Here is a 17,651-nt window from a genome sequence, read left to right on the forward strand (position 1 = left end):
CCACATTCCACTTTTAACAATTTTATTTTCATTTTTGGAAGTTAAATTTATGCAAAATCTGGAAATGCCATGTGCAACTCAGGCTAAGCCAATTGGGCATTCCGTTCCCCTGGCCATCATGACTGGTTCAAAGCTAAGCATGAGACCTGATCCTGTCCACTCAAAGTGCAGTTCATGAAGTTACCTGGGGATGTGGGGGGAAAAAGATTCCCTCTCATTTATAAAAATAAATAATGGGGAGCCAGTTAAAGTTTTCTGGAAGCCTTTTAGGCCCACAAAGAGACTTAATCTTAGTATAAATCAGAGTAATTGAGAATTGAAAAGTAATAACGAGAGAAAAGAAAAAGACAGAACAAGAAAGAAACTGGATTCCATGTTAAATAATTAAATATATTAATTTTCTTTTCTTTGAAAACAAAAGTACCTATACTTTATATAAATTAATAACCTTATGTAAGATTTCTTTGGAAGTTAAAAATATCCAATAAACTTTATAAAGCATGGATCTATTTTTGTTATATCTCTCGCATGTTTCATTTCTATTTTTGATATAGCACTAGATAATAATAGAAACTTTTAGAATGAGGCTACTATTAGTATTTTAAAACTTCAAACGTGATATCAGAAAAAAAACTTTAACTTTGTTTAAATTAGAAACAACTTCTCTGTCTGCTCAAGCATTTGGGTATGTCCTCCTGACCATAAAAATTCAGGTCACAATGTCACCTCCTTTCTGTAACTTCTCCTTACTTCCCACAAGCAGCTAAAGAAATTACCTCTCATATAGCACCCTACAGCATTTGATAAGAACCTAATGCAATATATCCTATCTATTTGTCTACATGCCTGTCTCTCCTTGTGGAGAACAAGCTTTTTGATGGCAGGAATTATGCCATATTTATCTTAATATTTCCTGGATTTAATATAGTTCCTGACACATAATAGGCAATAAATGTGTTAAATTGTGTTAAGAATGTATCTACGCAATGAGGCCTGATTTATCTGTTTTAGTTTGGTTCATACACTGAAGAAATGACCATGGCAATTTTTCTTTCACATTATAAAATCACCTTTATGTTGTGCAAACATAGCCTGAGCTTAAATTTGTTTTGATTTTTCAGGAAAACAACAAATAAAAAACTGACAGGCTAAAAAAGGTAAAGCCTTTTTCTTTTTCCTAAAATGATCTGTACTTATGCATGTTTTAACAATAAGATTTAGCATTTGTATATCTGAAGGGGATGTTATAATAAATTTATTTTTGTTGGTAACTTGTTGGTCTCTCAGGAACTATTTTTTTTTGTAAACAAATAAATAGAAGAGACATGTTTAAATGTTTTGTGTTTTGTTTTTTTTCCTAAATCTCACTAGGAATATAAGAAAGAAAAAAGCCAAAACCGGTTTGGCTCAGTGGATAGAGCATCACCCTGCGGACTGAAAGGTCCCAGGTTCGATTCTGGTCAAGGGCACCTACCTTGGTTGCGGGCACATCCCCAGTGGGAGGGTGTGCAGGAGGCAGCTGATCAATGTTTCTCTCTCATCAATGTTTCTAACTCTCTATCTCTCGCCCTTCCTGTCTATAAGAAATCAATAAAAAACATATTTAAAAAAAAAGAAAGAAAGAAAAAAAGATTTGGGGAAATACACTCCACAACAGTAGAGTCTTGCTTACAGACTATTCAGCATCATTTAAGAATTTTATTGCCGCTTTCCTGACTTAGTAACAATTCTAAACTTGAAAATAATAATGTCATATATAAAATATGCATGTTTTTCTTTTCAGGCTATTTAATATTTAAATATAAGGGATAAATTAAATATATAGCTATAAATAGAGCGGGTAAACATATATGTAGTTGGTTTTGGTCCCAAGTACTTCACAATCTTATGTGACTTTATCCAAACAAGCACCTTAAATTCATTGATTGTTCCAGTAGTAAAAGTCAAGATAGCAGTCCTTTTTTTCTTTGTATCTCAAGCAATATAATTAATTTCCATTAGTATCAATGGAAAGACATATATATATATATATATATATATATATATATATATATATATATATAAAATTAGTGATTCAAAGGCACTAATGTGGTAGCCAGATCCTAAACAGCAACCCGTTTTTAAACCACACCTCCTGGTGTTCAGACTTTCCCACAGTGAATATGGGCTGTCCCTGTGTATCCATACATTGAGGGTGAAGTGACAAGGTGTGATTTTCAAGGTCACAAGAAGCCTTGAGTCTCCTGCTTTAGTCTCTGGGAATACTTCCTCAGGGGAAAGCCAGGGGCCTATAACAAGTCTAATTTCCTGACACGGCCCCAAACAAGCCATTGGAGAGCATACAGGAAGAGAGATATACCTGGCCAGCCCCAGCTGAACCCTCTCACTTCCTGCACCAGGCTTAAGAATAAGGAAACCATTTTAGACATTCCAGCCTCAGTAGACTGATGTGTAGAAGAATCAAGGGGCCCATTTGACAGTCAGAACCAAAAGTTCAGAGATCTGCAACTAACCCCAGCAGTTTAAAACACAGCACTCAATTCCCCAATCATTGTGGATCAGAGACATGCTGCTCGGCTAGGCTCTGCCCCATTTCCCAACTCCCAGAATTGTGAGTAGTATTGTTGCTTCATGCCACTATGGGGTGGTTGGTTAGGCACAAATAGAAAATGAAAATAACCAATGAGAGAAAACAAGAAGCAAGAAAGAATAATTTTTATTCAGATACTATTTTAGTGCCAATGATTATTCTCCAATATGGTATTCACCAATTACTTCCTTCTAGTAATTTGAAAAGGAAAGTAATTTCTTGAAAGTATGGCACATATGCTGGATCTATTAACCCACCTAAACAGGAAATAAGGCTTCTAGGACACCTGAGATATAACAGATGGCCTGCCAGATCCAATCAAGGCTTGTCCTTGCCTACACAACAGGACTAGTGAACCCTGAAACTCAGCTTGTTGCAATAAGATTCAGTTGTATGTGTTCAACAGTGTCTATATTCCATATTCTAGAAAATAAAGAAATTAATTGAGAAGTAACAAAGAATATTTAATAAACAGCAGAGAATATGTGTGAATATGCTCATAAACATCCCAAATATCTATATTCTGGATATTTCTAAATCCTCCACATTTTAATATTAAATTGCAGTGGCAATAGCTAGTCTGTATCACCTATAAAGGGGAAAAATCTACTTTTCTAACAAACAAACAAAAAACAAAGAAGGGGGAGGAAACTTGAATAAGCCTCTTATTGACCTGCTTATTTTCTCTGTAACAAATTATGATGGAAAGAGGTAATTTGAAATCTAGATTAGAGTGAGTTAAAGAATAATCTGTGATTAAGAATTGAAGAGAGAATTTACAGGCAGCACTTGAGGTATTTTAAAAAATATTTTAATTGATTTTCAGAGAGGAAGGGAGTGGGAAACAGAGATAGAAACATCAATGACAAGAGAGAATCACTGATCAGATGCCTCCTGCATGCCCCTACTGGAGATCAAGTCCACAACCCAGGCATGTGCCCTTGACTGGTATCGAACCCAGGACCCTTCAGTCCGCAGACCGACTTTCTATTCACTGAGCCAAACCTGCCAGGGTGAGGTATTTTGATATGAGATTGAAATAATAAATAGAAGAATGGTGAAGAGAAATGTGGGATTGAGGAGGTTGTGGGTATGTGTGTGTGTTTATAGAATATATATGTTCTAAGATCAGTAAAGTTTAAGCATACTTGAATGCTTGATGACAAGGACCCAGTAGAGAGAAATAAGCTGACAATAGAAAAATAAGAAGAGTAATTCTAGAGTAAGGATCCAGAAGAAGCAAACAGGAACCCAAAACAGGTTGTTAGCAAAGTTTTGGCAGAATACATGCACATAAGCCAGTTTATATTTTCAGAGAAGGTATATTTCCATTATTTTGCCCCTTTCTATCTTCCAAGCTCCTTGGAAGCAAATCAGAAAACTAAGGTATTTAAATTGCTATAAGGAAGTTCACATTTACATTATGAAAGAAACAGATCTAGTCCATGAGTAATATAAATAAACATGTTCAATTATAAATACATTTTTGTTAAACAATTTAATGATTCAAGACACTTAATAAACACATATCTATAATAATAAAAGCATAATATGCTAATTAGACTGGACAGCCAAACAACCTTCTGGACATCCTTCTGGACAACCTTCCGATGAAGCCAGGGCAGTGAGGGCCAAGGCAAGCTGCTGCGGTTGTGAGGGCCAATCCCCTTGCATGAATTTCATGCATTGGGCCTCTACTTGTACTATAATTATAATAAAATTGAAATTTTTAGAAAATTTGTGTTAATTTTAGAAGCTTATATTTCTCACTAAATCATATTAATAATTTATGTATTTTTATTAAAAATGGCTTAAATCCAAGTTACCTCATAGTTATAGGAAAATAATGCCAATTTTCTTTTACTGAAACTCAATAAGAACACCAAAATGAGTGATTTTTCTTTTATTTCATAGTTATACAAAGAAGATAAAGTTGCTTCTGATCAAGCATAAAAAAAAAAAAGAACTATAGCTACATGCAACATCACAAATGAATCCTAAAATCTACATGTGAGAAAAAAAATTAGCCAAACATAAAAGAGCTCTGCATATTTTTTAATCCTCAACCAAGGATATGTTTATTGACTTTAGGGAGAGAGAGAGAGAAACATCAATGTGAGAGAGAAACATCAATCGGTTGCCCTCTATACACGCCCCAACCAGGGACTGAACCTGCAACTGAGGTATGTGCCCTAATTGGAAATGAAACCTACAACTGTTGGTTTATGGGATGATGTTCCAACCAACTGAGCCACCCAGCCAGGGCAAGTATTTTGATGTGAGAATTGGTTACATAGAGTATACGTTTTTCTTATCAAACTGTATACTTGAAATTATTGCATATTATTGCTTAAAAATGACTAGAGGCCTGGTGCATGAATTGTGCACCAGTGGGGTCCCTAAGCCTGGCTGGTGGGATCAGGCCAAACTGGCTCTCTGACATCCCCCGAGGGGTCCCAGATTGTGAGAGGGTGCAGGCCAGGCCGAGGGACCCTACTGGTGCACAATCAGGGATAGGGAGGGATGTGGGAGGTTGGCCAGCCGGGGAGGGACCATGAGAGGGCTCCAGGGCATGTCCAACCCATCTTATTCAGTCCTGATCAGCTGGACCCCAGCAGCAAGCTAACCTACCAGTTGGAGCTTCTGCCCCCTGGTGGTCAGTGCACATAATAGCAAGCGATGGAGCAGCCTTAGCATATCATTAGCATACTAGAGGACCAGAACACAAAATTCATGTATGGGGGGGGTGTCCCTCAGCCCATCCTGCACCCTCTCCAATCTGAGACCCCTTGAGGGATGTCCGACTGCCCGTTCAGGACATCCCTCTCACAATCCAGGACTGCTGGCTCCCAACTGCTCGCCTGCCTGCCTTCCTGATTGCCCCTAACTGCTTCTGCCTGTCAGCCTGATCACCCCCTAACCACTCCCCTGCCAGCCTGATTGATGCCTAACTTCTCTCCTGCCAGCCTGATTGCCCTGAACTGCCCTCCCCTGTAGGCCTGGGCCCCCCCAACTGCCCTTCCCTGCAGGCCTGGTCATCCCCAACTTCCCTCCTCTGCTGGCCTGGTCACCCCTAACTGCCCTCCCCTGGAGGATTGCCCCCAACTGCCCTCCCCTGCTGGCCTGATTGCCCACAACTGCCCTCCCTTGCAGGCCTGGACCCTACCAACTGCCCTCCCCTGCTGGCCATCTTGTGTCCACATAGGGGCAGGATCTTTGACCACATGGGGGCAGCCATCTTGTGTGTTGGAGTGACAGTCAATTTGCATATTACTCTTTTATTAGATAGGGTAGAGGCCTGGTGCACAGGTGGGGGCTGGCTGGTTTGCCCTGAAGGGTGTCACAGATCAGGGTGAGGGTTCCCTTGGGACATGGGATGGCCTAGGCGAGGGGCCTATAGTGGTTTGCAGGCTGGCCATGCCCCCCAGTGACCCAAGCGGAGGCCCTGGTATCTGGGATTTATTTATCTTCTATAATTAAAACTTTGTAGCCTTGAGCGGAGGCCAGGGCTGGCCAGAAAACTTGGCTTCCTCCATTGCCAGGGGCAACCCAAGCCTCCTGCTCTCTCCAGCTCCGTGGCTGCCACCATTTTTGTTGGGATTTATTTATCTTCTATAATTGAAACTTTGTAGCCTTGAGCAGAGGCCAGAGCCAGCCAGAGTGGGCAGGAAGCTTGGCTTCCTCCATTGCCAGGGAAACCCAAGCCTCCTGCTCGCTCCGTGGCTGCAGCCATCTTGGTTGGATTAATTTGCATATCGCTCCTGATTGGCTGTTGGGTGTGGCTTGTGGGTGTAGCAGAGGTACTGTCAATTTGCATGTTTCTCTTTTATTAGGTAGGATTACACTTTGATTGGTTGAATGGATGACCAGAAACTTAGCATATTAGGCTTTTATTATATAGGATACCTCAATAATATTGCATTTTGAGTATTTCAATTAAAATTAAATGAAAATAAAAATTGCCAATCTTAATGCTTTATTTTTGTTCTTATTATGTCCCAAAGATACCAGCTTCCCTTCAGACTTGGGCTTATTTTTGCTGGCATCCACTCTTCCCCAGCCTGTATTATCTAGGGTCATGTTTTATATTGGTCATCATGCCACTTCAAAAAGTCCCCAGGTATATCTGAGATTAAGCAAGTGAGACTCTTCTATAAGTTTCAAGCAAATACCTCAGCCTTCTTTTCTCTTGCTCAGCTTCCATACTCAACCACCGTTCCCAACGATCCTGACAGCTTGGGAACCACTGTCTACCCTCAATAAGTGTGTGATTCTACACTAAGCTGGTTTATTTAAGTCAAAGATCACTGCCCTCACTTTCATCACATTTTCCCAGTCATGGAGCAGGCTCAGCTCTTAAGGTGCAGGCTGGGCTGAGGGGAACCCCCCCGCCCACCCCATGCAGGAATGTCATGACTGAGATTACTTCACTCTGCACTACTACTCTCAGAACCTACTGTCCTCCTAATCAGCCTCCCCTTTGGGGTCTAGTCATCCTGAAACAAGGAGGGCTCTGAATATGCTAAAAATAGCCCATATCTTCCTATCCCAGGATAAGCCTTATCTAAGTTAGATTTTCTATGAAAATATGGTTGCCTTTGGGAAAAGCTATAATCCCCTAAAAACCAAGTAGTTTTCTCATTCTATGGACCTAAATAGGACAACTACATCAGAACTGAATAGTCCTACTACAGTACAACTTATGTTATCTAGACATAAGTATCTATATACTAACTGATGTTGATCTGTGTCTAAAAAAATAAATTCTTTTTAGGCAATTCTTCAGTTAGGAGTGATGATTAAGCCTAAGAATTGCTTCTTCCTACTTTTCCAACTATCTGACCTCCTCATCTCAAGCACACACACACACACACACACACACACACACACACACACACACACTAGAACAAGCAGAGTTTACTAGTACAATGTCAGTGCATTATAATCCACACAAAGGAGAAAAAACAACTGCCTCCTCTCTGAATAAGTTCAAAATTTATAAGGCTGACACATAGTTGTGGCTCAAATATTAATAATATTTTACATTATTGGAGAAAACTTTTCTCAATCTAACACAAGTTTCTATGATTTCATTATTTCTTCAATAATAATGGGTGGTATTATCTATAATAATAAAAGTGTAATATGCTAATTAGACCAGACAGCCAAGCGACCTTCTAGATATCATTCTAGACATCCTTCTGGACAAAGGGGCAGTGGTGGGGGCCAAGGCAAAGGTAGTTAGGGGCTATTAGGCAAGCAGGCAAGCAGTTAGGGGCAATTAGGCAGGCAGGCAGAGTGGTTAGGGGCAATCAGGCAGGCAGGCAGGTGAGTGGTTAGGAGCCAGAGGTCCTGGATTGCGAGAAGGTGCAGGGTGGACTGAGGGAACCCCCATGCAGGAATTTCATGCACCAGGCCTCTAATCATATATAATAAAGAGGTGATATGCAAATTGAACCTTACACCTTCACAAGATGGATGCCTACAACCAGGCCAGCAGGGGGGTTAGTGAGGGACAACCAAATGACTGAACAGCAGGCTGCGTGGGGGGACCAGGCCGGCAGGGGGGTAGTTGGGGGCGAGTAGGCCAGCAGAGGGGGACAGTTGGGGGTGACCAGGCAGGCAGGCAGGCAGGTGAGCGATTAGGAGCCAGCAGTCCAGGATTATGAGAGGGATGTCCGACTGCCGGTTTAGGCCTAATCCCCAGGACATCCCTTAAGGGCTCCCGGATTGAAGAGGGTGCAGGCTGGGCTGAGGGGAATCCCCCCATGCACAAATTTCATGCACCGGGCCTCTAGTTTGCTATATAAGTGTAAATAGGGCCCCTTACAATATACTTTTCCCTGCATATCCCTCAAAAGACAACTTTTTCCAAATGTAAAATTCAAGTTTCTATTTCTTGGTGATAAAACGTTTCTTTAGTCTTTAAATCATACTATTTTTACTAGTTTCTACTTTTAAATATTTTTATTTTATTTTAGGAATGACTTTCATACATATGATCTGTTGTCAAAACAAAAATTCATGCTGGCATGTCTTCCACAACCATTTCAAATACCACAAAACCTGAAAATCTTATTTGAACTAATATATTACTGAGCATCTAGGCCCATTCCTACCATCCAAAATGATGTCAATAGAAGATTTCTTTAGTATGAAAATATCTTAATCATGAGTGCTTTTTTTGGGGCGGGGGGGGGGAGAAAAAGACAAAGGAAAATGAATACAGTAAATAAAATGACTAAAAAAGGGAATTGGTGAAGTAAAAGGAGGATGAGAAAGTGGAGACTAAGAACAAAAAGAGGAAAGGATGACCATACTTGAAACAGATTTAAATTTGTATTATACTTTCCAATACATTTCATACAACATCTTCACACCCTTGTGTTTTTCAGTAAAGTTCTAAACCCACTTTGTGAATTTTGCTTTCTTCTATCTTATTCAACAAAATAAGCAACAAAACATATAAAAAAATGAATGTATTTTTCTGAGATTTAGCCTTTACAAATTGGTTACATGCTTCCTAATGCTGTTATTAGTGGAAGTAGAGTTCTTATAATAAGCATTTTCAGAGGCCCCCAAGGGAGGATCAGATATAGTAGAAAGCTTAATTTCTCTGGAGTTATAACCCTTCAGTAAAGCTAAAATCAGAGCCAGTGTTCAAAGTTTCCTTTCCATGTTGGAGCATAAAGTTAGTTGCAATCTATTAGTCCATTGTGTGTGGGGTCCACATGGCCATGGCCATGTGGGCAAATGCATGGGAGCCACAGAAGTCCAGAGTCACACAAGTCCCAAGAGTCCCAAGAGCAGTAAGAGGAACCAAGAGAGCACAAGAGCACCAAGAGAGTGAGTTTCTTTGCTCAGGGGATTAAATATCCCAAATTTGATGCTTTTGAAGTGGTCATGCCCATTCTGGCCAATGACCTTTGTTCTCAGGAGTGACTGACAGCATACACCTTCCCCACGTCACCTCAGTTTTACTGGGCATATATGTATCTCCCCTTTGTTGGACCAGTGGGGCTTGTAAAATTGTAGCTTCCTGGTGAAGCTGCCCAAATGACATGTCTATAATGTCTGGCCTTTCCTTTGCTCCTTTCCTATCCTACCTAATAATAGAGTAATATGAAAATTGACTGCACCTTTGCTATGCCTAAGCCACACCCACCAGCCAAACCACGTCCACCAGCCAATCAGGAGCAAATATGCAAATAAACCCAACCAAGATGGCTACAGCCACTGAGAGTGGGAGGGAGGCTTGGGTTTCCACGGTAAGAAAAGAAGCCATCCTGTTGCCGGCCTAAGCCTCCACTCAAGGCTACAAAGTTTCAATTATAGAAGGTGAATTAACTCCAACAGAAATCGCTGCTGGCCGCAGAGCAAGCAGCAGGCTTGGCTTTGCTCCAGGCTACAAAGTTTCAATTGTAGAAGGTAAATAAATTCCAGATACCAGGGCCTCCTCTTGGGTCACCAGGAGGCGTGGTCAGCCTGCAAACCACCACAGGCCCTTCACTCAGGCTGCCCCATGCCCCAAGGGAACCCCCACCCTTCAGGGCAAACCACTCAGCCCCCACGCATGCACCAGGCCTCTATCCTATCTAATAAAAGAGTAATATGCAGATTGACCATCACTGCAACACACAATATAGCTGCCTCCATGTAGTCAAAGATCCTGCCCCCATGTGGACACAAGATGGCCACCACAAGATGGCCAGCAGGGGAGGGTAGTTGGGAGCCACCAGGCCTGCAAGGGAGGGCAGTTGGAGGCAATCAACCCTGCAGGGGAGGGCAGTTAGGGGTGAACAGGCCGGCAGAGGAAGGAAGTGGGGGAGACCGGGCCTGCAGGGAAGGGCAGTTGGGGGGGCCCAGGCCTACAGGGGAGGGCAGTTCAGGGCAATCAGGCTGGCAGGAGAGAAGTTAGGCATCAATCAGGCTGGCAGCGGAGTGGTTAGGGGGTGATCAGGCTGGCAGGCAGAAGCGGTTAGGGGCAATCAGGAAGGCAGGCAGGTGATCAGTTGGGAGCCAGCAGTCCTGGATTGTGAGAGGGATGTCCAACTGCCTGTTTAGGTCCGATCCGGGATCGGGCCTAAATGGGCAGTCAGACATCCCTCGAGGGGGTCCCAGATTGGGGAGGGTGCAGGTTGGTCTGAGGGACACGCCCCCCCCTCTGTGCACGAATTTCATGCATCGAGCCTCTAGTTAGTGATAACTAGGTTAATTACAATAGTATTGCCTTCACAATATAACATCTAGGACATCTAGGATACAGACAATATTTCCACAACTACAACTTGCTCTTCATAGCCCTGATTTATCCATGTTTGTTCCTGCAGCAATGAAAAGAGATAAAGCTTGATTCCCAGTAAAAGGAACAAAGATGAGAATAACAATAAGAATATTAATTATAATAATAACCACATAATAATAAACATGCATGTGCCAGATAGCAATTCAAGTACATTATATACTTTATCTTGAATAATCTAACCAACAATACTGCCAAGTTAATATTACAGTTGAGAAAACAGAGACTCACAGAAATTAAACAACTTGACCAAAATTCTACACCAGACTGTATCAGAATCCAGTCTGTATGATAGTCAAATTAGCACACTTTCCATTCCCCATGTGAAATTTTCAGAGGATTCTCAACCATCCCTTTTCTATCCTACTAGGAGATACCCAACACTTTGCCAGATATTCTCCTCAACTTTCACTTTCCCTGCTCTACAAATTTTTATTACTCATCCTGAACAATCTAAGAAGTCCTTGGGTTTACTGGTTCCATTAGTATCTGTCTAAAGCTAGGGTAATTTTGAAAGAAGTCACAAATGTGACTCTGACTCAGTATGAGCATATGACCCTGCAATACATTGCCAGTATCCAAGTTTGCATCATTTCCCTCGATTTACTATGGGCTACATTATCATGTCTAAATTGCTAGCCACTTAATTGATAATTTTCTCCTTGCTACAAACATTTTCTACTTTCCCAATAGACTACATTTTGCCTGAACCCATGATTTTTTTAAGATTCTTGGTTGGATTCTAAAAGTAGAATGAAATATTCTTCTGTGTGACCAAAAATTGTGGTCTCCTGGAGTCAGTTTCTCTAGGCCCAGAGACAAACAATAGCAGGACTGGGGAAGTAAGAGGTCATTTCTGAGGGGAGGGAGAGGGGAAATCCTCTCTGATGCATACACCTGCTTGGCCAGACAAATTTCTATTCAAAAATCAAAGAAATGGTTTTGGAGCTCTTGAAAAAAAGCCTTTGAATGTTGTTCAGCTAATTTCCCAAGATAATAGCAGGCATTGTCATGTTCATTTGGTCCTTAATACACAAAAACCATAAAACTTGTTTTTATTTTTACTTTTTTTTATAGAAAAAGATGGCTAAATGAAAAGTGCCTGTCTTGTCTTGCTGAAAGGGAAAGAAAGAATACAAATTTTTAATTTTCTTTCATGAATTGAAAACTATTTCAAAATATGAAATACTCCAAGCACAATAGAAAGGAAATGAACAGAGGCCTTTAACTGCTATCTTTTTTTCCCCAACACATCCACAGTTGAACATGGCATTCAGTATATCTTACAATAGTGAAACAGAAGAATACAGTAGTAATGAACAGTGCTGAACACAGTCTGTCTCATTTTTCAAGACAGAAATGTCTTGTAAAATGAGTTTAAATAAATGAAATTTTGTAAAAAGTAGATAGAAGGGACAAGTTGGTCATAAGCTGTGACCCTTCTAAGTTTTTGAAGCTGTAAAACAGACAAAAGAAAAAAGAAAAGAAATAATTTTATAGAAAGTGGTTGACAAGCAATCTATTTAAAGAGAAAAAAAAATATTTGAACAAGAGTTGTATTAGCAATAACCTGGATCCTGATTACTTGCAACAGACTTTAGAAATGAATAGAAAAAGAAATAAAAATTAATAAATAAGGAAGGAAAACTGAAAAAAGGAGAATGAAAAATAAATTGCAGGAAACATAAGGAGAAATTTGGATGCTTTTTCACAGAAAAAGTGCATTGGGGAGAAATATGAATACTATATCATCAGCAGTTGCCTAAAGGTACATCATCTAACATTTTAAAAGATAAAATTTGTACAACTTTACCAACCCCACCGATAATTCCGAACTGTACCCAAAAACAATTGTTCCTGCAAACATTCCTGTTAACTATCTACTCTCATGAGTCCATAAATAATTTTAAACAATGCAGTTCCATTTTATATTTAATGAAGATGGGACTATCAAATTTCCTCTCATGAGCCATTTGAATATGTAACAAGTTTAATTAAGAAATTTTAGATCTGGAAACAAGCTCAGAGTTCATTTAGTTATAGAATTATGCAAATAGGTCATTTCATGTGTACTCCCATATAGGGGTAGGTTTGTCAATACCATTTCTCTGTTAGTTGATCATTAATTCTATGTTTGAACACTCATTTGTTTAACTCTTTCATTTTATAGGCAATAAAGCTGAAACCCAAGAAAGGTTAATGTCTTATTTTGTTTTCCAAAGAGTGCTCAGGAGTGATAAATACTCATTTACACACATAAAAAAAAAAAAAAAAAAGTCTTAGTGTCAAATGGATTTTGAAAATGTGGTGCTTTAATCGGCTGATTAAAGAGGTTGATCCATTGAGGGCATTACAGGACTTTATATTACTAAGTTACATTGTAATTCTCCAAGAAAGAATATAATTTGATGGGTTTCTCAAAACCATTGAAGTTTTACTTTTGTATTGATAAAGGTGGAGGTACAGAGGATGTCAGGAGGGGGTGGGGATCAAATTTGTGAAACCCATTTTCTTAGCATATATTTTAAGAACTTTGATGTAAGTGGCTTTCCCAAGCCTATACTGTGTATGATCTAAATCTCAAAAATATCAGGCATTAGTTTTAAGCCCATGTATTTTCCTGCTTTCATTAGACATGAAAATCAGCTTTTTCTAATTTTCTATGTATATCATTTTAAAATTTCCATCAGTTCCTTCTATGACTCCTCAGGGTCCTTTCTTCATGGATGGTTAAGCTAAAAATGTTGGTTTGACTGAAATAAAATAGTGAACTGGGGGATTGTTTATGTGGCTCTTAGTCTCAAATGATCTCCCTACGAATTTCTAAACTTGACTAATCAGATATTCCTTTTAGTGCATTTAAAAATAGAAATTATATTCAGAAAGCTTTAACTCATGTGTCAACCATGTGCCTGTATTCCAACTGAAAACTGCTCCTCTAAGAAAATAAAAGTTCTGTTTGGAAGACCTGAGTAACTTTTGAAAATAGGGTTTAACAAGTTATCTAGAAAAAAAAGTATAAGAAGCTAGGCAAAGGACAAGGAAGGGAGCATCTAGAAACTAGAAGGAAACCAAGGAAAATATCCACTTAAATTCTGCCAAAGTGTTCTGCATCTGTCTCCAGTTGAAGGGTTCAAATTTGACACAGTAATATACTAGATTTTTTAAATTTAAAATGTATTTTTTATCTTTTTATAAGCATATGTAATTTTGCTTTATAAAATACTAGAGGCCCAGTGCACGAAATTAGTGCACAGAGGGGGGTTGTCCCTCAGTCCAGCCTGTACCCTCGCCAATATGGGACTCCTCAAGGGATGTCCGACTGCCCATTTAGGCCCAATCCCTGGGATCGGGCCTAAATGGGCAGTCGGACATCCCTCTCACAATCCAGGACTGCTGGCTCCCAACTGCTTGCCTGCCTGCCTTCCTGATTGCCCCTAACTGCTTCTGCCTGCCAGCCTGATCACCCCCTAACCACTCTGCTGCCAACTTCCCTCCTCTGCCGGCCTGGTCACCCCTAACTGCCCTCTCCTTCAGGGTTGATCACCTCCAACTGCCCTCCCTTGCAGGCCTGGTCCCTCTCAACTGCCCTCCCTTGCAGGCCAGGTGCCTCCCAACTGCCCTCTCCTGCTGGCCATCTTGTGGTGGCCATCTTGTGTCCACATGGGGGCAGGATCTTTGACCACATGGGTGCAGCTATATTGTGTGTTGCAGTGATGATCAATCTGCACATTACTCTTTTATTAGATAGGATAGAGGCCTGGTACAGGGGTGGGGGCCAGCTGGTTTGCCCTGAAGGGTGTCCCCGATCAGGTGGGGATTCCCTTGGGGCGTGGTCAGCCTGAGCGAGGGGCCTGTGGTGGTTTGCAGGCCGGCCATGCCCCCTGGCAACCCAAGCGGAGGCCCTGATATCTGGAATTTATTTTCCTTCTACAATTGAAACTTTGTAGCCTGGAGCAGAGCCAAGCCTGGGGCTCCCTCCAAGGCTGGCAGCCATTTCTGTTGGTGTTATAATTGAAACTTTGTTGCCTTAAGCGGGTGGGCCCGGCCAGGGTGTGCGGAAAGCTTTGCTTCCCCTGTTGCTGGCGGCAACCCTGGCCTGCTCTCTCAAGCTCCATTCTGCTGCCATTTATTTGAATTTGTTTACCTTCTATAATTGAAACTTTGTAGCTTGAGTGGAGGCTTAGGCCTGGCAAGGGCAGGCAGAAAGCTTGGCTTCCTCTGTTACCTAGGAAACCTTGCTCTCTGTGGCTGTAGCCATCTTGGTTTGGGTTAATTTGCATGCTCGCTCTGATTGGATGGTGGGCGTGGCTTGTGGGTGTGTCGGAGGTATGGTCAATTTGCATATTTGTTTATTATTAGGTAGGATACTAGAGGCCCATTGCAGGAAGATTCCTGCAAGAATAGGGCTTCCTCAGGCCTATTCCTGCAAGAATAGGGCTTCTGGCTGCCAGAGCAAAACAGAGAAGGGAGCTCAGCCTGCTCACTTCTCCGCTGCCTTGGCTCCCTCTCGTCTCTGATGCCTCAGCTCCCTCCCTTCTCCACGGCTTCGCTCCCTTCTGCAGCACTTGGCTTCCTTCTATGCTGTCTTAAGTCTTCTCTCTGCACCTGCGTATGCAAATTAACCGCCATCTTGGTTGGGTTAATTTGTATACTTGCTCTGATTGGCTGGTGGGCGTAGCAGAGGGATGGTCAATTTGCATGTTTCTGTTTTATTAATGTATACTAGAGGCCCATTGCAGAAGGATTCCTGCAAGAATAGGGCTTCCTTGGGCCTATTCCTGCAAGAATAGGGCTTCCTGCGGCCAGAGCAAAGTAGAGAAGGGAGCGAAGCCCATATCAGCAGGCTTCGCTCCCTTCTCCACTGCCTCGGCTCCCTCCTGTCTCGGCTGCCCACAGGGATCAGGCCTAAACCAGCAGTCGGACATCCCCCAAGGGGTCTCTGATTGCAGAGGATGCAGGCTGGACTGAAGGAAACCCCCCCTCCATGCACAAATTTTGTGCACTTGTCACCATTATAATTATAACAGAATAACTTTTTATTGAGGTATAATTGACATATAACATTGTATTAGTTTCAAGTGTATAACATAATGATTTGTTATTAACATATATGTAAAATGATCACTACAATAAATTTAGTTAACATCTCTCCCCATGATAGAATATTTTTTTCTTGTGATGACAACATTTATGATTTACTCTTTGAATAACTTTCAAATATGAAATACAGTATTATTAACTATAGCCACCATGCTGCACATTTCTCATTTTATAGCTGGAAGTTTATACATTTTAGCTTATACTTTTGACCCCCTTTACCCTTTTTGTACCCATACCACTTTCCTGCCTCTGGCAACCACCAATTCCAAAAAAAAGTGACATTTTGATATTAGATTATCTATTTGGACCATTCATTTTGGTTATACAGCTCCTTTGTGATTGGTTGAGAGCTTCTAAAAGAGGCCAGCAGTATCTTAGAAATGTCAAGTACTATTGATTGAATTATCTCCCCATCTGCTTACAGGCTCTCAGAGGCCAGATGCTTTGCCTTTTTTCTTTGCTGCTTCTCATTCATCTTCTGCCCTCATACCCTGCATTTAGCAGGGGTTCACCTGTACATCATCATCATTGTGGTTGTTTCACGCATTATTTTATTTTATTTTGGTCATTATGTATTATGTTATTTGTGCACTAGCAATATTTTGATTACACATCAAATTAAATATTAAGAAATATAACCACATAACATTCCAATCAATTTTAGTTTATATAGTTAATTTTTGAATTTTTAATTAAGAAATTGATTGTTTTCTTAAATTTTTTTAAAAAATTAAATGTATTGGGGTGATGTTTGTTAATAGGAATCATGTAGGATTCAAGTGTACATTTCTATGATACATGACCTGCATATTACATGTGTGCCCACCACCAAAAGTGACACCACCTTCCATCATATATATTTGGCTGTCTCCCCAAAAATGTATACACACTTTGAATGATTACAAAGTCAGTGTTTATTAACATACAGTTTATTTTCAAAATTTAAAAGAATCTACAGATATCAATGCATTTTTTTTGTCACTGCCTGTTTTCAAAATGATAACCATTCTGGTCCAGGCACTGCTGCTAATGTAAAGCAATGGAATCGCAAACATCAAGCATCATTTTGTTCAGTATTTGTGTGCCCTCAATTCATCAACTGTTGCCAGTTTTGTATTATAAACTTTATCTTTTATGCATCCCCAATAAAAAACATCTCGTGGATAAATTTTCTTTGTTCAAAGTTTAGTCTGGCTTCACCCATTATTTCAAATCAGTTAAACCTGAAAAGGAGTGAAAATTAAATGAGTTATCAGCTGGGTCCCCCAAAAAACATATACACACTTTGAATAATTATAAAGGCAGTGTTTGTACTTCAATTGTGTTTTCAAACTTTCAGTGGCATTTTAGAATGAATTTACTTTGTTCAAAGCTCAGTCTGGCTGAAAAGAAGTAAACATCAATTGAGCTATATCAGTTGTGAAAGTGTGTATACATGTATTCAGGACATGCTGTATATGGAATTACTTATCCTATATAATAAAAGCAATATGCAAATCGACCAAAGGATGGAACGACCGGTCACTATGACACACACTGACCACCAGGAGGCAGACGCTCAACACAGGAGCTGCCCTCAACCTGCAGGCCCCAGGCCAGCCAAGGCAGGTGCCAGTGGGGGCCCCCCAATCACCCCGCTGGTTGCCCCACATATGG

This window comes from Eptesicus fuscus, chromosome 3 (assembly GCF_027574615.1).
Source record: "Eptesicus fuscus isolate TK198812 chromosome 3, DD_ASM_mEF_20220401, whole genome shotgun sequence".
NCBI lineage: Eukaryota > Metazoa > Chordata > Mammalia > Chiroptera > Vespertilionidae > Eptesicus > Eptesicus fuscus.